Source organism: Phyllobates terribilis, unplaced genomic scaffold (assembly GCF_046119375.1).
Source record: "Phyllobates terribilis strain yellow unplaced genomic scaffold, ASM4611937v1 Scaffold_17__1_contigs__length_24005725, whole genome shotgun sequence".
In the NCBI taxonomy this organism is placed as follows: domain Eukaryota; kingdom Metazoa; phylum Chordata; class Amphibia; order Anura; family Dendrobatidae; genus Phyllobates; species Phyllobates terribilis.
Genome location: NW_027362777.1, coordinates 15621245 through 15647755, shown reverse-complemented (window position 1 = coordinate 15647755; position 26511 = coordinate 15621245). Strand labels below are relative to the sequence as shown.

The 26511-nt window shown below is 49.5% G+C and overlaps 1 protein-coding gene across 4 annotated transcripts in view; it reads right to left on the bottom strand.

The window, feature by feature from the left end:
- The window catches only part of LOC141176107 (uncharacterized), a 31238-nt gene extending 22223 nt beyond the window's left edge, over positions 1-9015 (bottom strand). For 3 of the 4 annotated variants that reach the window (XM_073660099.1, XM_073660098.1, XM_073660101.1), the window contains exon 1: positions 8931-9015. The gene's annotated coding sequence lies outside the window, so the exon portion shown is untranslated. The remainder of the gene's footprint in view (positions 1-8930) is intronic. The other variant, XM_073660100.1, reaches the window with a different exon arrangement.
- Between the last annotated feature and the right edge of the window lie 17496 nt (positions 9016-26511).

Below are 26511 nucleotides of genomic sequence, written 5' to 3'. Positions count from 1 at the left end.
CACAAATTCTTTGGTCTTATTATCTTCATTTAATTTGCTTGCAAGGAAAAAACACAAAAGAGAATGAAGCAAAAATCAAATCATTGATCATTTCACACAAAACTCCAAAAATGGGCCAGACAAAAGTATTGGCACCCTCAGCCTAATACTTGGTTGCACAACCTTTAGCCAAAATAACTGCGAACAACCGCTTCCGGTAACCATCAATGAGTTTCTTACAATGCTCTGCTGGAATTGTAGACCATTCTTCTTTGGCAAACTGCTCCAGGTCCCTGATATTTGAAGGGTGCCTTCTCCAAACTGCCATTTTGAGATCTCTCCACAGGTGTTCTATGGGATTCAGGTCTGGACTCATTGCTGGCCACCTTAGAAGTCTCCAGTGCTTTCTCTCAAACCATTTTATAGTGCTTTTGGAAGTGTGTTTTGGGTCATTGTCCTGCTGGAAGACCCATGACCTCTGAGGGAGACCCAGCTTTCTCACACTGGGCCCTACATGCTGCAAAATATGTTGGTAGTCTTCAGAATTCATAATGCCATGCACACGGTCAAGCAGTCCAGTGCCAGAGGCAGCTAAGCAACCACAAAACATCAGGGAACCTCCGCCATTTTTGACTGTTAGGGACCGTGTTCTTTTCTTTGAATGCCTCTTATTTTTTCCTGTACACTCTATGTTGATTCTTTTTGCCAAAAAGCTCTACTTTTGTCTCATCTGACCAGAGAAAATTCTTCCAAAACATTTTAGGCTTTCTCAGGTAAGTTTTGGCAAACTCCAGCCTGGCTTTTTTTATGTCTCGGGGTAAGAAGTGGGGTCTTCCTGGGTATCCTACCATACAGTCCCTTTTCATTCAGATGCCGACGGATAGTACGGGTTGACACTGTTGTACCCTCGGACTGCAGGGCAGCTTGAACTTGTTTGGATGTTAGTCGAGGTTCTTTATCCACCATCCGCACAATCTTGCGTTGAAATTTCTCGTCAATTTTTCTTTTCCGTCCACATCTAGGGAGGTTAGCCACAGTGCCATGGGCTTTAAACTTCTTGATGACACTGCGCACGGAAGACACAGGAACATTCAGGTCTTTGGAGATGGACTTGTAGACTTGAGATTGCTCATGCTTCCTCACAATTTGGTTTCTCAAGTCCTCAGACAGTTCTTTGGTCTTCTTTCTTTTCTCCATGCTCAATGTGGTACACACAAGGACACAGGACAGAGGTTGAGTCAACTTTAATCCATGTTAACTGGCTGCAAGTGTGATTTAGTTATTGCCAACACCTGTTAGGTGCCACAGGTAAGTTACAGGTGCTGTTAATTACATGAATTAGAGAAGCATCACATGATTTTTCAAACAGTGCCAATACTTTTGTCCACCCCTTTTTTAGGTTTGGTGTGGAATTGTATCCAATTTGGCTTTAGGACAATTCTTTTTGTGTTTTTTCATAGAAGACAAATTAAATGAAGATAATAATACCAAAGAATGTGATTGCAATCATTTTCAGGAAGAAGCTGAGTATTATCTGACAGAATTGCAGGGGTGCCAATACTTTTGGCCACCACTGTAGCATTTTATCTGAGAGGGTTTTTAGTGCCTCTGGTGGAATTATAACTGATAAGCGCATCCGCCTGACAACTGAAAATGCTGACAGGCTGACTCTTATAAAAATGAACAAGGGCTGGATTGGGCCAGACTTCTCAACACCACCGAATGATAGCAGCGTAACATAAACTCAAATCCAGTGTCTTTTTTGGGAGATGCATTCCTATGCACCTCTTCACACCCACACATGGGTATACGCTTCCTGATTTGGGCTATTTGCTCTTGTCCTCCTCCTTATCCTCATCCTCCACCAACATATTACCAGGGTGAGCGTGGTCCGTGATGCAACACCCACATAATTTTTTTTGAAGGGTGTTTATGATGCCCGTAAAAAAAATTTTTTATACAGTATGTTCATGTAAACCCCCCAGGGATAAATGTTTGTCAGCCCATACACTTAGTACATGGGCATTACAAGTATAGGAGACCTGCTCCTTTCTAATGGTAACATTTTTTTATGAGGCCCTCCTCCACATCTCTTCCAAAGGGCATTGGAGTGCCTCCAAATTTTTGGCAACCCTTGCATTCACTGCATAGGCAAACGCAATGGAAGACCCACTTCCTAATAATGGGATCATTGTTTTCAGGAGGCCCTTTGACCTCCACATCTCTTCCAAGGGGCATTGGAGTGCCTCCAAATTTTTGGCAACCTTTGCATTCACTGCATGGGCAAACACAAGGGAAGACTCACTTTCTAATAATGGGAGCATTGTTTTCAGGAGGTCCTCTGACCTCCATGTCTCTTCCAAGGGGCATTGAAGTGCCTCCAAATTTTTGTCAACCCTTGCATTCACTGCATAGGCAAACACAATGGAAGACCCACTTCCTAATAATGGGAACATTGTTTTCAGGAGGCCCTCTGACCTCCACGTTTCTTCCAAGGGGCATTGGAGTGCCTCCAAATTTTTGAAAACCCTTGCATTCACTACATAGGCAAACACAATGGGAGACCAACTTTCTAATAATGGGAGCATTGTTTTCAGGAGGCCCTCCTCTAAGTCTCTTCAAAGGGGTATTGGGGTGCGTCCAAATTTTCAAAGGGATATTGGGGTGCGTCCAAATTTTGGGCAGCCCTGCCACTCACTGCATATGCAATAACAGTATAGGAGACCCACTCTTTAGTAATGGGAACAACAAAGCATAGCCGGCTAATGGTTCTCTAAGAATAGTGAGGGCCGATTGCTGGCCCTTTAAGAATAGTAAAGGTCGCCTGATGGCCCTATAAAAATAGGCTTTGTGACTTTCAGAGTCCCTCCTTCATAAATGAAACAGGATGTGTCTGATCATGTCTCACACACCACATGGCCAGATAAGGTTGTAAAATGTTAAAATGACATTTCCTGGTGAAAGCATTTGTCACGATTCAAAAGCACTACGTGTGAAAGATAGCCTATAAGGTGGAGGAGTATTTTTGTTTTTGGTTATTTATTTTGCCTTATATACAAGTCATTACCCTGGAAAGGATGTTCATTAACATAAATCCCAGGAAAATCCATTTTGTTTTTGTATGTTTTATTGTGAGTCCGTAAAAGTGGCGTAATAACTCTGACAACATTGTTGACAGCAGTGACCTGGGTGTCAGAAATGCTTCCAGGGGTCTTCCCATGCCATTTGAGCACTGTTCCCATCGATTTTGGCAATTTTTAGTCCCTCTTGGGGAGACACTGGAAAAAAGCTCGAGTTTCCCATAGACTTACACCGCGTGCAGAATTATTAGGCAAATGAGTATTTTGATCACATGATACTTTTTATACATGTTGTCCTACTCTAAGCTGCATAGGCTTGAGAGCCAACTACCAATTAAGTAAATCTGGTGATGAGCATCTCTGTAATGAGGAGGGGTGTTGACTAATGACATCAACACTCTATATAAGGTGTGCTTAATTATTAGTTAACTTCCTTTCCGTTGGCAAAATGGGTCAGAAGAGAGATTTGACGGGCTCTGAAAGGTCCAAAATTGTGAGATGTCTTGCAGAGGGATGCAGTAGTCTTGAAATTTCCAAACTTTTGAAGCGTGATCAGAGAACAATCAAGCGTTTCATGGCAAATAGCCAACAGGGTCGCAAGAAGCGTGTTGCCAAAAAAGGCGCAAAATAACTGTCCATGAATTGAGGAAAATCAAGCGTGAAGCTGCCAAGATGCCATTCGCCACCCGTTTTGCCATATTTCAGAGCTGCAACGTTACTGGAGTATCAAAAAGCACAAGGTGTGCGATACTCAGGGACATGGCCAAGGTAAGGAAGGCTGAAAAACGACCACCTTTGAACAAGAAACATAAGATAAAACGTCAAGAATAGGTCAAGAAATATCTTAAGACTGATTTTTCAAAGGTTTTATGGACTGATGAAATGAGAGTGACTCTTGATGGGCCAGAGCCTGGATCAATAAAGGGCAGAGAGCTCCACTCCGACTCAGACGCCAGCAAGGTGGAGGTGGGGTACTGGTATGGGCTGGTATCATCAAAGATGAACTTGTGGGACCTTTTAGGGTTGAGGATGGAGTGAAGCTCAACTCCCAGACCTACTGCCAGTTTCTGGAAGACAACTTCTTCAAGCAGTGGTAAGTAAGAAGTCGGTATCGTTCAGGAAAAACATGATTTTCATGCAGGACAATGCTCCATCACATGCATCCAACTACTCCACAGCGTGGCTGGCCAGTAAAGGTCTAAAAGAAGAAAAAATAATGACATGGCTGCCTTGTTCACCTGATCTGAACGCCATAGAGAACCTGTGGTCCATCATAAAATGTGAGACCTACAGGAAGGGAAAACAGTACACCTCTCGGAACAGTGTCTGGGAGGCTGTGGTGACTGCTGCACGCAATGTTGATCGAAAACAGATCAAGCAACTGACAGAATCTATGAAAGGAAGGCTGTTGAGTGTCATCATAAAGAAAGGTTGCTATATTGATCACTAATTTTTTTGGCTTTTGTTTTTGCATGTCAGAAATGTTTATTTCTAAATTTTGTGCACTGATATTGGTTTACCTGGTGAAAATAAACAAGTGAGATGGGATTATATTTGGTTTTTATTAAGTTGCCTAATAATTCTGCACAGTAAGGCTGGGTGCCCACATAGCGTTTTTCAAGCGTTTATGCTGCGGAATTTCCGCAGCATAAATGCTTGTGAAACGCTAGGTAATCCGCACCCCATGGTCCCCAAGGGGATTCCGCATGTTCTATGCACATGCTGCGGATTTTTCCGCAGCATTTATGCTGCGTACAAAAATCCGCAGCATGTCATTTAATTTTGCGGAAGCGCAGCGGAACTCCCGCCATTGACTTGCATTGAGACACATAGAAAACGCGACTGTACATTTGTACAAGCGGCTTCTATGCGTCTCTATGTGCGGATGGTACCCAGTTCTGGAGGAGAGATGACTCTCATCCAGACCTGGGTACCATTGTACCTGTGAAAAAGGAATAAAATAACAAATAAAGTTTATACTCACCTTTCCGAAGGCTTCTCTCTGAATGCCGGCATCGCTGAAGGACCTGCGGTGACGTCACAGTCATGTGACCGCAGGTCCTTCACCGCTCTGTCTCGCGATATGCCGGCATCCAGGAAGCAGACAGGAACGAGCGCTGCAGCCACGCCGGGGCTTCGGGGGTGAGTATAGTTTTATTTGTTTTAATTTTTACGGTTCACACTGTATAAATCCATGCTATTTGCATGGATTTATACAGTGTGACCTAGTTGTCAAGCACTTTCCAAGTGATGCTATCGCCTGGAAAGCGCTCGTCAATCTGCATGCGTTTTTTCTGCCAGGGAGATGCAGAAATGCTGCAGAAATTTTCTGCTTCATTTCTACATCGTGGGCACATAGCCTAATAGTTACCTGCATAAACAGATATCCTCCTAAAATAGCTAAATCTAAAAAAAAAAACACTCCAACTTCCAAAAATATTAAGCTTGGATATTTATGAGTCTTTTCGGTTGATTGAGAACATAGTTGTTGATCAATAATAAAAATAATCCTCTAAAATACAACTTGCCTAATAATTCTGCACAGTGTACATTGGGCTCGTTGCTCAGGTCGGGCACCTGAGCATTCCAATGTGCTTGACCCGATCATCGGGCACCCGAGCATTTTAGGGCTAGCCCATCACTAGCTCAGATATCTCGATGAAGTACAACTATATGTGAACCCCATTCACAGGGAACTGAGTAGCAATGGGTAGAGTATAAAATCCAAAAATGTAATCCAGAATGGAACTGTATTCATACAAAACAGGCATAGGAAATTTTGCTTATTGAGTCCCTTAGGGGCTATTGGATTCAGTATGGAAATCCACTCATTTTCCTTTTTTGAGGATACATCTGTTGTGATCACTACCTCTCAAATTGGGCTTAAACACCTCAATGATACAAAAGAAGGTCTCCGGTTTCACCTCGATGTATACTGTTCAGGTGTCTCGCTAATGAGGTGTCCCAACCATTGCATATATATCGACCAAATGCTCCCCCACTCTCCTTCCAGACTCCCTCTAAGTCGTGCCTACATAATCTAGGGGGCAGGTGCATGTGGCCATATATAAGTCCTGAAGTTTTACAGTTGCAATAATCCCTTAAAAAAGGTATTACCCATGGAGAAATTCAAGAAAGATTTACATGGTCTCATGCAATTACATGTGCAACATTCTCCACATCTAAAGAAACCGCAGACTCTTCTATCCAGCCAAGTCCACTTGAGTGCAGGTTTTTAGTAGAAACTATTCACTAAACGGCCCCTAATTGTACTGACCCTTTCTGGAAGTTATTGTGGGAGTAGATCACACAGCACCCTCAGGTCTGGGTCGGCCACAAGTATATCCCAGTGTTTTCTGAGGATATTAAAGAAGTGGTCACTCTTATTGTCATAACTTCCTATTACTCGTGTTATGCCATCTTTTTCTTGGTGTCTTGGTTAGGTATGGAGGAGTGTCTGTCTCTCCCGCTTTTCTGCAAACTATCATGAGGAATCCAAAATGTACCAGGAGTACCCTTTTCCCTGAATCTGGTTTTCATGTCTATTGCCTGTATATTAAAATCTGTGACATTAGAACAGTTCCTTCTCAACAATAAAAATTGGCTCTTGGGAATTCCTTTTTTTAGGAGGAGGGAGTGGTGGCTATCCCACTTTCATAGACCATAAATAGACCATTAATGCTTGAAGGTTTATGGTAGATGAGTGTCCCTAGGGTCCCATCCAGTTTTTTCTTCATTAGTACATCCAGGAAAGGCAAAGGGTTATAATTAACCTCCAATGTAAATCTCAGGCCGACTCTATTGATGAGTTCTCTGACAAATTCAATAAATTGTTCACTCGTCCCTGACCAGATGATAAAAATGTTGTCAATATATCTATACCATACCCCAATATATGGCTGCCATCACTTATGATCATCCCTGAATATTGTGGATTCCTCCCACCAGTCCAGGAATAATTTAGCATACGACGGGGCACAAGGGCTCCCCATCGCAGTACCCCTGAGCTGGTGGAAGTATTTCCTGTCAAAAAGAAAGAAGTTATGAGTAAGAGTCAATTTTAGAAGATCCTCCATGAAGTCATTAAGTCTGCTACACTCTATTGATCACAATTTCAAGAAATGTCTTACTCCTCTGATACCATCCTCATGCGGTATATTACTGTACAAAGCCTCGATATCTAGTAAGGCCTGCTCCCCTACATGCATGTATACATGCTCGAGAGTATAGATGTAGGGGAGCAGCCAAAGGGAAAACCAATTCCAGAAGGATTATTCCAACTGTAAAACCTCAGGTGGTACTGGGGGAACATTACACTGTGTGGGGGCATCATACATACTGCATAAGGGGCATAATGGGGGCATTACACTGTGGGGGGCATCATACATCCTGCATAAGGGGCATAATGGGGGCATTACACTGTGTGGGGGCATCATACATACTGTATAAGGGGCATAACACTGTGTGGGGGCATCATACATCCTGCATAAGGGGCATTACACTGTGTGGGGGCATCATACATTCTGCATAAGGGGCATAATGGGGGCATTACACTGTGTGGGGGCATCATACATCCTGCATAAGGGACATAATGGGGGCATTACACTGTGGGGGGCATCATACATACATCCTGCATAAGGGGCATAATGGGGGCATTACACTGTGTGGGGGCATCATACATTCTGCATAAGGGGCATAATGGGGGCATTACACTGTGTGGGGGCATCATACATCCTGCATAAGGGGCATAATGGGGGCATTACACTGTGTGGGGGCATCATACATCCTGCATAAGGGACATAATGGGGGCATTACACTGTGGGGGGCATCATACATACATCCTGCATAAGGGGCATAATGGGGGCATTACACTGTGTGGGGGCATCATACATCCTGCATAAGGGGCATAATGGGGGCATTACACTGTGTGGGGGCATCTTACATACTGCATAAGGGGCATAATGGGGGCATTACACTGTGGGGGGCATCATACATACATCCTGCATAAGGGGCATAATGGGGGCATTACACTGTGTGGGGGCATCTTACATACTGCATAAGGGGCATAATGGGGGCATTACACTGTGGGGGGCATCATACATACATCCTGCATAAGGGGCATAATGGGGGCATTACACTGTGTGGGGGCATCTTACATATTGCATAAGGGGCATAATGGGGGCATTACACTGTGTGGGGGGATCATACATACATCCTGCATAAGGGGCATAATGGGGGCATTACACTGTGTGGGGGCATCTTACATACTGCATAAGGGGCATAATGGGGGCATTACACTGTGGGGGGCATCATACATACATCCTGCATAAGGGGCATAATGGGGGCATTACACTGTGGGGGCATCATACATCCTGCATAAGGGGCATAATGGGGGCATTACACTGTGTGGGGGCATCTTACATACTGCATAAGGGGCATAATGGGGGCATTACACTGTGGGGGGCATCATACATACATCCTGCATAAGGGGCATAATGGGGGCATTACACTGTGTGGGGGCATCTTACATATTGCATAAGGGGCATAATGGGGGCATTACACTGTGTGGGGGGATCATACATACATCCTGCATAAGGGGCATAATGGGGGCATTACACTGTGTGGGTGCATCATACATCCTGCATAAGAGGCATAATGGGGGCATTACACTGTGGGGCCAGTAAAGGGGTCCTGTACTCTGAGAACAATACGTTTCCTCCCTTCCTGTCTCCATAGTTGGGTCGTATGTATCTATTACAGGAAACAGAAAAACCTTATGATTCTTAAAAAGGGGCAACACAAGACCCCAAAAGAGTCTCCGTGCTGAAGGGGTTAATGCCCCCTGCGCCCAGTAATGGGGTCTCCACATACCTCCACCTGCAGAGCCGCCACCACATATATGGCTGCTCTGTGCGCACAGGAGCTGTGATGAGGTCACAGGAGGGGAGGAGTCAGGGGTCACATGATCAGGGGCCTCAGTGGATGCAGGACTCTGCTGTGCTGGTTGTCATGGTGCTGGATGAGCTGAAGTTTATGTGTGGGGTCAGGAGGGGTTTACAGTGTGGATGTAGCAGAGCCGCGTGTGTACGAGGTGTACGGAGCAGAGCCGCGTGTGTACGAGGCGTACGGAGCAGAGCCGCGCGTGTACGAGGTGTACGGAGCGGAGCCGCGCGTGTACGAGGTGTACGGAGCGGAGCCGCGTGTGTACGAGGTGTACGGAGCGGAGCCGTGTGTGTACGAGGTGTACGGAGCGGAGCCGTGTGTGTACGAGTACGGAGCAGAGCCGCGTGTGTACGAGGTGTACGGAGCAGAGCCGCGTGTGTACGAGGTGTACGGAGCGGAGTCGCGTGTGTACGAGGTGTACGGAGCGGAGCCGTGTGTGTACGAGGTGTACGGAGCAGAGCCGTGTGTGTACGAGGTGTACGGAGCAGAGCCGCGTGTGTACGAGGTGTACGGAGCAGAGCCGCGTGTGTACGAGGTGTGCGGAGCGGAGCCGCGTGTGTACGAGGTGTACGGAGCAGAGCCGCGTGTGTACGAGGTGTACGGAGCGGAGCCGCGTGTGTACGAGGTGTACGGAGCGGAGCCGCGTGTGTACGAGGTGTACGGAGCGGAGCCGCGTGTGTACGAGGTGTACGGAGCGGAGCCGCGTGTGTACGAGGTGTACGGAGCGGAGCCACGTGTGTACGAGGTGTACGGAGCGGAGCCACGCGTGTACGAGGTGTACGGAGCAGAGCCGCGCGTGTACGAGGTGTACGGAGCGGAGCCGCGCGTGTACGAGGTGTACGGAGCGGAGCCGCGCGTGTACGAGGTGTACGGAGCGGAGCCGCGCGTGTACGAGGTGTACGGAGCGGAGCCACGCGTGTACGAGGTGTACGGAGCAGAGCCGCGCGTGTACGAGGTGTACGGAGCGGAGCCGCGCGTGTACGAGGTGTACGGAGCGGAGCCGCGCGTGTACGAGGTGTACGGAGCGGAGCCGCGCGTGTACGAGGTGTACGGAGCGGAGCCACGCGTGTACGAGGTGTACGGAGCGGAGCCACGCGTGTACGAGGTGTACGGAGCAGAGCCGTGTGTGTACGAGGTGTACGGAGCAGAGCCGTGTGTGTACGAGGTGTACGGAGCGGAGCAGCGTGTTTACGAGGTGTACGGAGCAGAGCAGCGTGTGTACAAGGTGTACGAAGCAGAGCCACATGTGTACGAGGCTTACGGAGCAGAGCCGTGTGTACGAGGAGCACAGAGTGTGTACGCATAGCTCCCAACCGTCCCGTATTCTGCAGGACTGTCCTGTCACTACGGTTCTATTTATACTCACCTCTCTGGTGTTGGGGTGTAGCTCTTCCTCCTTGGGGGCAGGCCACTCACTGGTCAGTGAATAAATTACATTATATTACACTCCCCTCTTCCTTTGCCTGCTGTGGCCTCTGCTGGGACTCAGACCTACATCTCAGTAGTCAGAGGCTTTATCTCTAACCACTGAGCTACAGCTCTCAATGGTGAACAGAGGAGGATTTCGTTAACTTAACTCTAGATTGCAGGCAATGCATTGTAGAGTCAAAAAAGCACAGACAGTACAGAAGCTGAGTATGCATCTCCATAGAAATACATTGTATATAGCAATGTATTTTTATGGTGCCTGTATACTGAGGTGAAGAAAATGATTTTTTGACCCTCTAAACAAAAGTAGAAAATTTGTGAACAATTACAAAAATATATATTTTTCTGGGAGTCCCTGGGTCTTGAATCCACAACCTTAATACATTATAGCCACAGCGGCCCCTGCTGAGCCACCAGCTCTAATGAAATCATTGCGACTCCGCTTGTGAATGAGGGAACAAAAACTAATCCTCAGGTCCCAACGAGAGATGAGCAGGACGCACAGATGACGTTGCGCTGCCCTGAAAGATAAGAGACTCACGGTCTCCCGTCCACAGGTAGCACTGACCTGGACACTGGACCAGAGACTCAGGAATCCATCCGCTCATCTCTAGTCCCAACTGTCCGGAATACAGTGGACAGTCCTGGATTTGGGTCTACACACTGCAGTCTCGGCCATCTGGCTGAATTTCCCTCGCTATTAGCGCCCCTCTGACAACTGCTCCTGCCAGCGGAAAAAGATACTAGTAAATGGATGTCGATTGGGTTGTGGCCAGAGGCGTGGCCAAAATTTTCCTGTTTCTGATCTTCACGAGTTGGGAGGTATGCCTGTACGAGGTGTTCGGAGCGGAGCCGCGCATGTACGAGGTGTACGGAGCAGAGCCGCGTGTGTACGAGGTGTTCGGAGCGGAGCCGCTCGTGTACGAGGTGTACGGAGTGGAGCTGTGTGTGTAAGAGGTGTACGGAGCGGAGCCGTGTATGTACGAGGTGTATGGAGCGGAGCTGCGCGTGTATGAGGTGAACGGAGCAGAGCCGCGTGTGTACGAGGTGTTCAGAGCGGAACCGCGCGTGTACGAGGGGTACGGAGCGGAGCCGCGTGTGTACGAGGTGTACGAAGCAGGGCCGTGTATGTACGAGGTGTACGGAGCGGAGCCGCGCGTGTACGAGGTGTACGGAGCGGAGCCGTGTGTGTACGAGGTATACGGAGCGGAGCCGCGTGTGTACGAGGTGTACAGAGCAGAGCCGCGTGTGTACGAGGTGTACGGAGCAGAGCAGTGTGTGTACGAGGTGTACGGAGCGGAGCCGTGTGTGTACGAGGTATACGGAGCGGAGCCGCGTGTGTATGAGGTGTACAGAGCAGAGCCGCGTGTGTACGAGGTGTACGGAGCAGAGCAGTGTGTGTACGAGGTGTACGGAGCAGAGCAGGAGGTGTACGGAGTGGAGCCGCGCGTGTACGAGGTGTACGGAGCCGTGTGTGTATGAGGTGTAGGGAGCGGAGCCAGGAAAAAGCCATTACTCCAAAAGAAACATAAAAAAGGCCAGATTAATGTTTGCAAATACACACAGGAACAAAGACCTAAAAGAAGTTGGCAAGTACTTTTTACTATGGCTCAAATGCCCCCCAATATAATTACCCTGTTCAGATAAGGGTTTTTGTAAATATCCTTTGTTGTCCTTCATAGGCCTTGTTGACCTCTGATGTCACGTCAAGTTCCGGGCTTGACTCAGTTCTGCGCTCCACAGTGAGTGATGGGCTGTGGGCAGGGTTACCCAGTGTGTCACACCCAGCATCTACCGCATGATTTCCCTCTCCTCATTCATTGGGAAAGCGCGCGGTGGATGCTGGGTGTGACGTGTGGTGTAACCCTGCCCACAGCCCAGCATCCATTGCGGGGACCACGTCACTGATATCGTGCCTCACTTGATGTGACATCAGTGGAAGGAAGAGCCGGATGCAACCGGGGGTCACATGATGCCTGTGAGCAAAACCCTTACAAAAACCCTTATCTGAACAGGGTAAATACATTGCGGGATATTTGGGCCACAGTGAAAAGTGCTGGACAACTTTATTTTTTGGAGACATGTTCTGTGGTCTGATCAAACTAAAATAGAATTTTTGGGCATAACGACCTTCGTTACATTTGGAGGAAAAAGGGAGAAGCTTGGAAGCCTAAGAACACCATCCCAACTGTGAAACACGGAGGTGGCAGCATCATGCTGTGGGGTTATTTTGCTGCAGGAGGGACTGGTGCACTTCACAAAATAGATGATAGAATGAGAAAAGAAGAGTATGTGGCAATACTGAAGCAACATCTCAAGACATCAGCCAGGAAGTTAAAGCTTGAGCGTGAATGGGTCTTCCAAATAGACAATGACCCAAAGCCCTGATCTCAATCCTATTGAAAATTTATGGGCAAAGCTGAAAAGGCAGGTGCTAGTAAGGCGACCTACAAACCTGGATCAGTTACACCAGTTTTGTCAGGAGGAATGGGCCCAAATTCCAACCAGCTATTGTGAGAAGCTTGTGGAAGGATATCCCAAACGTTTGACCCAAGTCATTTAGTTTAAGGGCAATGGTACCAAATGCTAATTAGATGTGACTCGCCCCCTGGGCCGTGGGGTACTCGGAACCGGCCTTCTAGTGTACGGTGCTGATGGGGGTAGTAGAGGCAACCCAGTCCCGTGGCTCAGGGTGGTCAGACCAGTGGCAGTCTTCTATATATTTTGTAATGTCCGACTATGCCACCCGTGGATTGCGGTCAGAGTGAACCGCCGCTGCAGAGCAGACCGCTGAGGCTGGTGTTGTGGGTGCAGCAGGGAATAGTTCAACTCCCCACGGGAGGAGTGTAGCCTCAGGGCAGTGAGCGTACATGGTGGGGGTTGTGGTGGTGCAGGGCGTCCCTGTACCGTTAGTGCTGGCGAGGTAAGAAACACAAAGACAATGTGTTGCAGTCCAGGGTCTTTTACTCACAGTTCGTATACTCCAAGCCACTTCTGTACAGGTAGTGACCGCCCAAGCCGTGCTGCGTCCACCAGGTGAGGGGCTCGGTCAACCCCCAGGCAATTCAGGAGCATGGCACAGAACACCCTTCTATCCTTTCTCTGGCCATGCCCCACCAGTGACCAAACTTCTGTCCAGCTGCCTCCGGCCTTCTCTGGGAGAACTTGGCGCCAGCTTCCCTGGCCCTATGTGGTACCTTCCTAGTAGGTTTAGCGAGGGGTCGCACCATTAAATGATCACGACCTCCGATTCTTGGCTGAGGATTATTTGCCTCCACCAACTTGGGATCCGGTACCCTTTCCTTGCCTGACCCGTCACCCGTAATCTCCTGGGTCCTTAGGGTTCCTTCTACCTTCGTGTTTCTGGGCCTTTCTGTTCTGTTCCTTTTCTTTCTCTCCCTCTCGTGCCCTGCCCGTGTCCCTGGGCCTGGCTCTGGAGCAGAGCTCCTGCAGAGCCTCTGCTCCCTGTCTTCTCCTCACAGACTGAACTGAATTCCAAGATGGTGCCCACCTTTTATACCTCCTCCGTATCTGAGCTCAGGTGACCTGCATCCAATGAGCTCCTTCCTATGCCCAGAAACCAGCCCCTATCTGCTCCCACATCACTAGGGTTCCCCCCCTCCCCACTCCAGCCAGGGACATAGTCAGTCGTGCCTGCATACTAATGGGAGCACCGTAGAGCTGTCCCCCGGACATGAAGAGTGTATATGTGTGCAGCTAAATGAGCCCTGGTCCATACTCCATCCTGACCCAGGAGTGGAATACCACACCTCTGGTTGAGGTGCAATACCCCTGTAGCGGCCGAACCCTCGGGGCGCTACAGATGCACAGGAGAAATCTTGCATGCAATTGTTGGGAAGAGGAGATAAGAGGGGAGTAGGGAAGGAGATCTTGTGAGGATCGGAGGTTGCGTGCAGGTAAGTACCAGGAGGCTAAGTCACAGAGTTTAGGATAGATTGGAGGGGCGCGAGAATGTTGGAAGGGAGGCTACAGAGCAGGAGGTTGCAGTAGTCAAGGCGGGAGATGATGAGGGCATGCACTAGTGTTTTTGCAGAGTGTTTGCTGAGGAATGCGCGGATGCGGGAGATAGTATTATTGGCATGTAGAAAAAATAAAAATATTGTGATACAAATACAGAATAAATATAAAAACGAACGATATACCATGTCGAAGCTGTAAACATAACTGTTATTAATATTGTAGTATTAGATCCTACCTGAGATTCAATCCAAAGGGTACTCGGGTTTCTAACATAAAAATTCAATATGATTCCCTATTTAGCAGTATGTGTCTATGGTCTCTACCCTCTAGCCATTGACTTTGATGGATAGGTCAGATGGGGGGTTGAGCGAGATGGTTGAAAGATGATGAATTTAGTTTTATCCATATTGAGTTTTAGGTATCTAGCAGAGAAGAAAGTTGAAATAGCAGACATCGTATACCCTGGTGATTTTGGCCTGATAACATACACAGAATTTGACACAAATGGATTTGAATGGCTACTAAAGGTAACATCCTCACCTGTGACCTTTTTGCTTGTAATCAATGTGTGTGCATAAAAGCTGAGTGGGTATCTGGGATCCAGACAGATTCTTGCATCTTTCATCCAGCCACTGACATTTCTGGATTGTGAGTCATGGGGAAGGCAAAAGAATTGTGAACAGATCTACGGGAAAAGGTAGTTGAACTGTATTACACAGGAAAGGGATACAAAAAGGTATCCAAGGAATTGATAATGCCAGTCAGCAGCGTTCAAAATGTGATTAACAAATGGAAAATCAGGGGCTCTGTAAAAACCAAATCACGGTCAGGTAGACCAACGAAAATTTCGGTCACAACTGCCGGGAAAATTGTTCTGGATGCAAAGAAAAACCCAGAAATAACATCAGCTGAAATTCAGGAGTCTCTGAAAACTAGCGCTGTGGCTGTTCCAAGATGCACAATAAGGAGGCACTTGAAGAAAAATGGGCTGCATGGTCGAGTTGCCAGGAGAAAGCCATTACTGCGCAAATGCAACAAAGTATCTCGCATACAATATGCCAAACCGCACAGAGACAAGCCTCAAAACTTCTGGAACAAGGTAATTTGGAGTGATGAGACCAAAATTGAACTTTTTGGCCACAACCATAAACGTTACATTTGGACAGAGGTCAACAAGGCCTATGATGAAAGGAACACCATTCCTACAGTAAAGCACGGAGGTGGATCACATGTTTTGGGGATGTATGAGCTACAAAGGCACAGGAACCTTGGTAAAAGTTGAAGGAAAGATGAATGCAGCACGTTATCAGCAAATACTGGAGGCAAATTTGCACTCATCAGCCCGGAAGCTGCGCATGGAATGTACTTGGACGTTCCAACATGACAACGACCCAAAACACAAGGCCAAGTCGACCTGTCATTGGCTACAGCAGAACAAATAGAAGGTTCTGGAGTGGCCATCTCAGTCTACTGACCTCAATATCATTGAGGGTTTCTGGGGAGATCTCAAGAGCGCAGTTCGTGCTAGACAGCCCAGGAATTTACAGGAACTGGAGGCTTTTAGCCAAGAAGAATGGGCAGCTTTACCATCTGAGAGAATAAAGAACCTCATCCACAACTACCACAAAAGACTTCATGATGTCATTAATGTTAGAGGGGACAATGCACTGTATTAAGAACTGGGGTATGTGAACTTTTTATCAGAGTCATTTGGATGTTTTTGGTTGTCTTTAAGATTTAAAAAGAGAAAACACAGTAGTTTGACAATAAATGGCTTCACCCAACCAATAACCATGAGTGGAGAAATTTTTTTTTTGTTATTCATATTCTCTGAAACAAGGCCAAGAAAGCAAAAATTCTACAGGGTATGTAAACTTTTGAGCACAACTGTATCTGTGTGAATAAAGTCCTCCTTATCTGTGTGAATAAAGTCCTCTGTATCTGTGTGAATAAAGTCCTCTGCACCTGTGTGAATAAAGTCCTCTGTATCTGTGTGAATAAAGTCATCTATATGTGTGTGAATAAAGTCTTCTGTATCTGTGTGAATACAGTCAGACATTGTCGGCAACTTTCCCTGGAGAGATGCTCCCATTACTTGTTCTCTTTATCAGTGTTTAGCTGGTTGCCTGTACAAGTCCTTCATCCACAACTACAGGATTCTGCTGCTCTTCCTCCTTCCATGTCACATCCTTCTAGAAGCAGATATGTCAGGTAAGGCCGGAGTCACACTACCGTATAACACATAAAACATCGCACAGCACTCGGCCCAGTGTTATTCTATGGGGCAGCTCAGATCACCGTTTTGTTTCTCAGGCGTATTCGGAGTGCGTGCTGTGATTGCAGGCGTATATCGCGCAAGACTTGCTAATACAAGCAGGGGTGGATTAAGAGTAGTAAGGGCCCCGGGCAGTTTAGAAGGCGCGGCCCCCCCCCCCCAGACACCCCCCCCACCAACACACACACACACCTGATTTATCACATGTGTAACATACCTGGCGGCGTCCTTGCATGGTGGTCCATCTCCCATTGTGCAAGAGGGCGCACTTGATCTCCTGTCCAGAATGTCTCTCTGGCTTCCCTCCATGCTGTCTGTTTGTGTCTGTTTCTGCTGCTTAAGGGCGGCGCCCGATCACTTCCTGCCTTTTGTACCTGCTGTGGGTCACACCCCTTGTGCGTCCTCAGCCTATTGCTGTCTGTCACTTGGTATATAGCTCAGCAGCTCCCTTCTATCCCTGCCTGAGCATAGTGTTTCCTTCAGTGTGTGCTTGCACTCTGAAGGTGCCAGGTCCCGTCTCTTGTCTCCTGCTTTTTCTATCAGTTCCCGTGTCTGAACTGAGTCCTGTATGTCTCCTGCTTTGCGGTATCAGCTCCCGTGTCTGAACTGTGTCCTGTATGTCTCCTGCTTTGCGGTATCAGCTCCCGTGTCTGAACTGAGTCCTGTATGTCTCCTGCTTTGCGGTATCAGCTCCCGTGTCTGAACTGTGTCCTGTATGTCTCCTGCTTTGCGGTATCAGCTCCCGTGTCTGATCTGAGTCCTGTATGTCTCCTGCTTTGCGGTATCAGCTCCCGTGTCTGAACTGTGTCCTTTTTGTGTTCTCTGGTCTGTCCTGTCTGAACACGCTCCTTGCCTGTTCGTTCCGCCTTTTAGTGGCCGATTTCCTAGACCCGCTCCTGCGTCTGGTCTGTCCTGTCTGAACACGCTCCTTGCCTGTTCGTTCCGCCTCTCTGGGGGCCGTATTCCCAGACCCGCTCCTGTATCCCTCTGCAGTGTCGGTCTCCTCCGTACACTCAGTTCCAGTCTGAACTCTCTCCTGTCCTTTACCTGTTTTGCCTCTATGTCCGTTCCCTTCCTTTTTCTGCAGAGTCTGAACTCGTACCTAACTCCTGCTTGTTGTCTCTGCAAGTACTGTGTGAGTATCTGGCTCTGTCTTTCCCTTCCTGTCTGTTCCGTGTGAACAGAGCCCTGTCCTCCCTGCTCAGCCTTGTCTGCACCCTAGCTGTGCTTGCCTGTAACCCTCTGCCTGTATTGTTCCTGAGTCCCGGTGTGTACTGGGTCCTATCCCGCCTGTGTTCCTACCTGCTAGTGCCTCCCTGTCTGCACTCTAGCTGTGCTTGCCTTTACCCCCCTGCCTGCATACCCGCCTGCCTGCATACCAGTCGTGCCTGCTTATACCCACCAGTCTGTGTGCCAGCCTACCAGCCTGTTCCTGTATTCCCCTGTGTGGGTCAACAGCCGTGTCCGGGGTCTGTCCTGGAGTAGCACCTGGTCCCTCTGCTCGGTTCCTCCTTTGTGCACTGGCGTCGTATGCCGTCGTGCGACCCTGGTCGGATCGGGTGAATACTTAGTCACGCCCCTCCAGGCATTCACTCTCCGGCACGGTCCAGTGGAATCACTACAATCACACGCACACGCCGCTTAGCCCGGGCGTGTGCATAACAGCATGCTCAGGCCATGGTTCCCGTTGAGCCCCACGGCCTTCGCTCTTTGAGAAGTTTTTCCAGCGAATACATGCATTAAAATAAATAAATAAATTTTTTTCCCCCTTTAGCTGAGTTCCAGGCGAATTACGCACCCGTCCAGATGGATCTATCAGCTCTCGTTCCTGCGGATCCGCCACGTTACTATGGGGATCCAAGACAGTGTCGTGCATTTGTGGAGCAATGCATGCTACACTTTAAGGCCTACCCTCTCTATTTTCCTTCCGATTGGGCTAAAGTGGCCTTTATGATTGACTACCTAGCGGGTGATGCCTTGAAATGGGTCACTCCCCTATGGGAAGCATGGGATCCTGTCATCCTTGACCTGCAGGCCTTCCTGGTGGCCTTTCGTATGGTCTTTGAGGACCCTAACTCTGAAGCCCCTGCTGAAGCTTCACTTCCCAATATCCCGGAGCAGCCCCGACGGGTAATGTGTGTGGGTAGCGCAATAGTCCTCCAGCCCAATGAGACTACTGCCCACCCAGAATCCTCACAGGGTGACTACGCTTTCCGGAATACTTCTCTCAACCTCCAGAGGCAGTCCAGACGTGCTAGACTTAGAGGCAAGCCGTCACGCCAGGGTCTGTCCTCCCTGAGACCTCCTGACCCCAACCTTGAAGTCCCTACTGAAGCTTCATCTCCCTGTATCCCGGAGAAACCCCAATGGGTAATGTGCGTGGGTAGTGCACCAGTTCTCCTGGCTGAAGAGACTTCTGCCCATCCAGACTCCACACAGGGGAACTTCCTGCACCCGGCATCAGATGCTTCTCTCTCTTTAACCGGTGTGCATGTCCAAGGATGCTCCAAAGCTGTGGTTACCTCAGAGTCTGTGCACCTCTACTACCTGGCGGAGGATCCCCTGTTGCCTCCTGAACCCTCCGGGATACCACTCGATGACAAATGGAGAGAGACTTCTCTACACCCGGTACACAATACTTTGTCCGCTTCGTCCTGTGAGCCTGACAATGGGTACCCCAAAGTGGTAGTTACCTCCGAGTCTCTACACCCCTCCGACCAGGCGGAGGATCTCCAGTTGTCTCCTGAACCCTTCGGGGTGCTACCTGGTAGCGAAAGGACAGAGACTCTCCTATACTCTGTACCTGATACCTCGCTCGCTTCGTCCAGTGAGTCCAACCTAGTGTACTCCGAAGCAGAGGTTACTCCTGAGTCTCTACACCCCTCCGACCAGGCGGAGGACCTCCAGTTGTGTTCAGAATCCTTCGGGGTGCCACCTGGTGGTGAATGGACAGAGACTTTCCTATATCCTGTACCTGATACCTCGCTCGCTTCGTCCAGTGAGTCCGACCTAGTGTACTCCGAAGCAGAGGTTACTCCCGAGTCTCTACACCCCTCCGACCAGGCGGAGGACCTCCAGTTGTCTCCGGAACCCTTCGGGGTGCCACCTGGTGGTGAATGGACAGAGACTTTCCTATACTCGGTACCCGATACCTCGCCTGCTTCCTCCAGTGAGTCCGACCTAGTGTACTCTGAAGCAGAGGTTACCCGTGAGTCTCTACACCCCTCTGACCAGGCGGAGGACCGCCAGCTGTCTCCAGAACCCTTCGGGGTGCCACCTGGTGGTGAATGGACAGAGACTTTCCTATACTCGGTACCCGATACCTCGCCTGCTTCCTCCAGTGAGTCCGACCTAGTGTACTCTGAAGCAGTTGTTTTCTCTGAGCCTCTGCACTCTTCTGACCCGGCGGAGGACCTCCAGTTGTTTCCTGAATCCTCCAGGATACCACCAGATAACAAAGAGACAGTGACTTTTCCTCATTATGTACCTGATAACCCGTCTATTTCTTCCTGTGAGCTTGACAAGATGTACCTCGAAGCAGAGATTACCCTTAAGTCTCTGTCCCCCTCCAACCCAGTGAACGACTGGCCCTCGAATTCCCTGCGGAAGATTCTGGCAGGCCTGAAGAAGAGGGGGCGTAAGGGGGGAGGTACTGTAACATACCTGGCGGCGTCCTTGCATGGTGGTCCATCTCCCACTGTGCAAGAGGGCGCACTTGATCTCCTGTCCAGAATGTCTCTCTGGCTTCCCTCCATGCTGTCTGTTTGTGTCTGTTTCTGCTGCTTAAGGGCGGCGCCCGATCACTTCCTGCCTTTTGTACCTGCTGTGGGTCACACCCCTTGTGCGTCCTCAGCCTATTGCTGTCTGTCACTTGGTATATAGCTCAGCAGCTCCCTTCTATCCCTGCCTGAGCATAGTGTTTCCTTCAGTGTGTGCTTGCACTCTGAAGGTGCCAGGTCCCGTCTCTTGTCTCCTGCTTTTTCTATCAGTTCCCGTGTCTGAACTGAGTCCTGTATGTCTCCTGCTTTGCGGTATCAGCTCCCGTGTCTGAACTGTGTCCTGTATGTCTCCTGCTTTGCGGTATCAGCTCCCGTGTCTGAACTGAGTCCTGTATGTCTCCTGCTTTGCGGTATCAGCTCCCGTGTCTGAACTGTGTCCTGTATGTCTCCTGCTTTGCGGTATCAGCTCCCGTGTCTGATCTGAGTCCTGTATGTCTCCTGCTTTGCGGTATCAGCTCCCGTGTCTGAACTGTGTCCTTTTTGTGTTCTCTGGTCTGTCCTGTCTGAACACGCTCCTTGCCTGTTCGTTCCGCCTTTTAGTGGCCGATTTTCTAGACCCGCTCCTGCGTCTGGTCTGTCCTGTCTGAACACGCTCCTTGCCTGTTCGTTCCGCCTCTCTGGGGGCCGTATTCCCAGACCCGCTCCTGTATCCCTCTGCAGTGTCGGTCTCCTCCGTACACTCAGTTCCAGTCTGAACTCTCTCCTGTCCTTTACCTGTTTTGCCTCTATGTCCGTTCCCTTCCTTTTTCTGCAGAGTCTGAACTCGTACCTAACTCCTGCTTGTTGTCTCTGCAAGTACTGTGTGAGTATCTGGCTCTGTCTTTCCCTTCCTGTCTGTTCCGTGTGAACAGAGCCCTGTCCTCCCTGCTCAGCCTTGTCTGCACCCTAGCTGTGCTTGCCTGTAACCCTCTGCCTGTATTGTTCCTGAGTCCCGGTGTGTACTGGGTCCTATCCCGCCTGTGTTCCTACCTGCTAGTGCCTCCCTGTCTGCACTCTAGCTGTGCTTGCCTTTACCCCCCTGCCTGCATACCCGCCTGCCTGCATACCAGTCGTGCCTGCTTATACCCACCAGTCTGTGTGCCAGCCTACCAGCCTGTTCCTGTATTCCCCTGTGTGGGTCAACAGCCGTGTCCGGGGTCTGTCCTGGAGTAGCACCTGGTCCCTCTGCTCGGTTCCTCCTTGGTGCACTGGCGTCGTATGCCGTCGTGCGACCCTGGTCGGATCGGGTGAATACTTAGTCACGCCCCTCCAGGCATTCACTCTCCGGCACGGTCCAGTGGAATCACTACAATCACACGCACACGCCGCTTAGCCCGGGCGTGTGCATAACAACGTGACATGTCACATGATTCCCTGTGATAGTTCACGTGAAATTAATTTGGCAGAATATTAATTATAATATTTTTTTTTTAGGCTGTGTGCCCACTATGCGTTTCTTAAGCGTTTCTGCAGCGGCAATTCCGCTGCGGAAATGCTTAAAAAACGCTTGGTAAAAGGTCTGCCATGTTCCCCAATGATAATCCCCATGTGCTGTGTACATGCTGCGGAAATTTCCGCTGCGGATTATCATTGCGGAAAAATCCGCAGCATTACCAATTATTTTGCGGAAGCGCTGCGTTCTCGCCGCCATTGACTTGCATTAGAACGCATGGAATCCGCATCACTGCATCTGTAGATGCGTAATCCATGCGTTTCAATGTGCGGATGGTACCCGGGTGCGGAGGACAGGAGACTCTCCTCCGGACCCGGGTACCATAGAACCTGTAAAAAAAGAATAAAATAAAAAAAAAATATTCTACTTACCTTCTGATGGCCCCCGGTGTCTTTATCCCATGTGTCCTGGCTTGCCGGCAGCTCGCGATGGTCTGAAAAGGACCTGCTGTGACGTCATTTAGTCATGTGACGGGTCATGCGACCGCTGACGTCGGCAGGCCATCAGAAGGTAAGTATATATTTTTTATTTTTTACCATTCTTTTACGGTCACACTATATAAATCCATGCTGATTGCCAGTTGTCAAGCACTTTCCAAGTGATGCTAAAATCGCTTGTCAACCCGCATGCGGAAATGCATGTGAAGAACGCTTCACTTCCGCTTGTCCCTGGCAGGAAAAACGAATGTACAATCCGCATGTAAAATCCGCATGTACAATCCGCATGTACAATCCGCATGCGTTTTTTCTGCCAGGGAGATGCAGAAACGCTAAAAAAAATCCGGAACATTTCTGTATCGTGGGCACATAGCCTTACATTAATTGTATGACTCAATATTGAGCACATGTAGCCATCTATACACAGTGGGAGGCCGCACAGTGCCATCTATACACAGCGGGAGGCCGCACGGCGCCCCCCCCAGAGACAGCAGGAGACCGCACGGCGCCATCTATACTCAGCAGGAGGCCACACGGCGCCCCCCCAGAGACAGCAGGAGACCGCACGGTGCCACCTATACTCAGCAGGGAGCAGTACGGTGCCATCTATACACAGCGGGAGGCCGCACGGCGCCCCCCCCAGAGACAGCAGGAGACCGCACGGCACCATCTATACTCAGCAGGAGGCCGCACGGTGCCCCCCCAGAGACAGCAGGAGACCGCACGGCGCCATCTATACTCAGCAGGAGGCCGCACGTAGCCATCTATACACAGCAGGGGGCCGCACGGCACCATCTATACACAGCAGGGGTCCGCACGGCGCCATCTATACACAGCAGGGGGCCGCACGGCGCCATCTATACACAGCAGGGGTCCGCACGGCGCCATCTATACACAGCAGGGGGCCGCGCGGCGCCATCTATACACAGCGGGAGGCCGCACGGTGCCATCTATACACAGTGGGAGGCCGCACGGCGCCCCCCCACCCCACCCCAGAAACAGCAGGAGGCCGCACGGTGCCATCTATACTCAGGAGGAGGCCGCATGCAGTCGCACACACACACAAACATATACAGATATACATACACGAATAAACACATTTGAAACACAAAAATACATATAAACAAACATCACACAATGATATCTGCCTGCACACACACACACACACACACACACATACATACATATACACACACATACATACATACATATACACACACACACATACATACATATACACACTGTAATGCAGCAGCTTGCTAGCATTACTGTAAATGGTCCAGGATGTGTTTTACCTAACCATGTACCTTCCCCTTTAACTGACTGGTCACATGACTGTGACATAGCACAGGTCCTGCGTGCACAGAATGTCTGTCTGATCACATGACTGTGACATCAGCAAGGTCCTATCAGTGTGTGTGTGTGTGTGCACAGGATGCATATATAAACCCTGCTTAATTTGAGACAGGTGTTCGGTGTGAGGCGTGAGGCCTGTGCTCCGTGTGAGTGGGACACCGTTTGTGAGAGGCCTAGTGAGGCCGAGTGAAGCCTGGCAGCCTGAAAGGCAAAGACTGGATCCTGTGCGGATGCTAGTGGCCTTGGAAGGCAGCGGCTTTGGAGTGAAGCCTGGTACCTGGAAGGTCGAGCCTGGATCCTGTGTGGATGTCAGTGGCCGTTGAGGGAGAGCCGGCTTGAGTAAGAGTCCTGAAAGGCAGAGCCTGGATCCTGTGTGGATGTCAGTGGCCTTTGAGGGGACGACGGCTAGAGACCCCTACCTGGGAAGCCACAGTGGTGGCAAGCGTAATGGACTGAGACAGCTAAACCCGGCAAAGGCAATACCCCGTGCTATATGGACATTGTGATATGAACATTGCTATTTTTACCTTGCCGTAAGCTGTAACCTGGAGCAAGTGGGCCTGTGTGCCACTTGGCTCATGAACATTGTGTTAATGTGTGTCGGCGTGCCACGGAGTTGGACCCGGCGAACTGTGGCTTATGAAGTAATAAACTGCAGCATTGTGAGAAAATACGTAAAGACATTGCACGTGTGCATTGATTGACGCAGCGAAGCGAGTAACCCCAGTATGATGACTAGCGCTGCCTTACATATGGTTCGAGGATGCGGGCAACTGCAACCCGGTTGCTAGGGGCAACTGCAGCCCGGTTGCTAGGGGCAACGGCTCAGGACGAGTGTGGATTAAAGCATCTTGCGGCAACTCGGCGGGGTTGCGAAGATTGGCGTCGCACTCAAATCTGGTTTGCTGTAGCTCGGCGGGGCCACGAAGATTTTTTACGGGGAGAGCGGTGTGTGAATAGTGTCCTGAGGAAATGCAGGAGCAGATAAAAATGGCTGTGAAAGGAGCAGCAACTGGGTCTGAAGCTATTGAGCGATTAAAGTGCCTGTTAAAACCGGAGCAGGTATTTGAGAAACGTCTACTGGACATGAAACTGGACATGGTGCAGGAACCACAGGAGCTGTGGGCACCATATGGAATGGCGGCAGTGGACCATTCTATGAACTCTCCAGGGGCGCCATCGTTGTCGCAGAGTGCCCGGGGAGGTGGTAAGAGATGTTGTGAACTGAGTCCTAAGATTACTGCTGATTTTTTGTGTAAAAATTACCCTGCCGGTGTGGTTCTTAAAAAGGGGGCGGAGTCTAAAAAAGGGACGGATTTTCACAAGAGTGTGGAGTGTAGAAAACTGAAAATTGTTACTGGTTGTGGGTTGGTACCTCCTAAAAATGACAATGTGACCGTTGATAACGGGGTAACTCCAGTAGAAGGGGGTGACGTCAAAGTGGGAGGTGACCTGTTAGTCCACAACACCATGGGGAGTGACACAGGCCCCGTAGCTGACTGTGACACTATGAAAGTAAAAAGTGAGTTCAGTCAGGAGGGGCTAGACGAGGGGAGAGAGTCCCCCTCTCGTCGTCGACGGCGCAAGGTCCACAAAAAGGTTGCTCCGGTAGTCCTCGCTGAAAATGAAAATAAAGAGAATGTAGTACTGTGTGCCTTTGCTTCAAGTGTGGGTCCTCCTGTAGAGGTAGAAGAGGAGATGACGTTGCCAGTAGCAACCTCCGGTACGGTACTGAGACTGACGGATCAGGATCTGACCGCCCTGAAAGAGAAGGTGGCCAGTCATGACCAAGAGCTGGAGCCTATCAGGCAACAGTGTCAGAGTGACGTGCAGCAGTTATGTGAAAACCTGGGGAACGTGTCCGCAGACCAGCTGAACCTGGAGTCTGAACAGCAGAAAATATACCAGGTTATGAGGAACTGGCAGTGAGACGTGGAGGGAAGCAACGCGGAAATTAACCATTGGAAGGAAATGTTCTACGCAATTAAGGAGGACCACCACAAAATCAAGGAAGAGGTTTTGCAGTTGAAGCTTGAGAAGGAGGCGCAGCAGGATGGTGTTTCTGGACGTGAACAAATCCTAGAACGACTGCACAAACAGCTCAACCAGGAGCTGTGTGACTCCAAGAAGGAGTGTGGTGAACGCAGTAGTGAACTGCAACAGAGTAAGAGAGATTATGAGGATCTCCTCAAGGTGAAGAAAAAACTAGAGGAGGATAAGGCGGGTGCAGAGCAAGTGCGCCAAGTGGCTGAGACCACTCTGCAAGACACCCGTGAGGAGAATGTTGGTCTCCGGGGAGAGACCCTAGATCTGGAAGCTCAGGTGAAGGAGCTACAGAAGTCCTGTGATACTCTCCAGAAGGCGGAGACGTACCTTAAGGAAACAGTCAGCAAGATGGAAGCTGAGCGAGAGAGGATGGAGGAGTCCATCGGAAAAGCCACAGACCAGGGCCAGGAGTTGACCGCTGGTGATGGGAGGTATGAAGCAGATACCCCCTCGAGTGATGTGGGCTCGGAGGGTTCGGTGGATGTCGGAGCCGAGATCAAGCAGCTCAAGGAGTTGCTACAAACCCAGTGGATGCAAGAGAAGCGTGAGAGACTAGCTATTGAGAGCCGAGTGGGCGCATTGGAGACGGTGAGGTCTGAGAGAACTCTGCAGCTGGAAGAGCAGTTGAAGGAGGAAGAGCTTCAGAGACGGGCCGCTGAGAGGCGAGTGGCGGAGCTAGAGGAAGAAGTTTCCGGGCTCAAAAGTCGCCTGACAAAGTATCACTCAGTGAACAAGGCCTTCTTGGAGAAGGAAAAGGGCGAACACGTTGCACCCA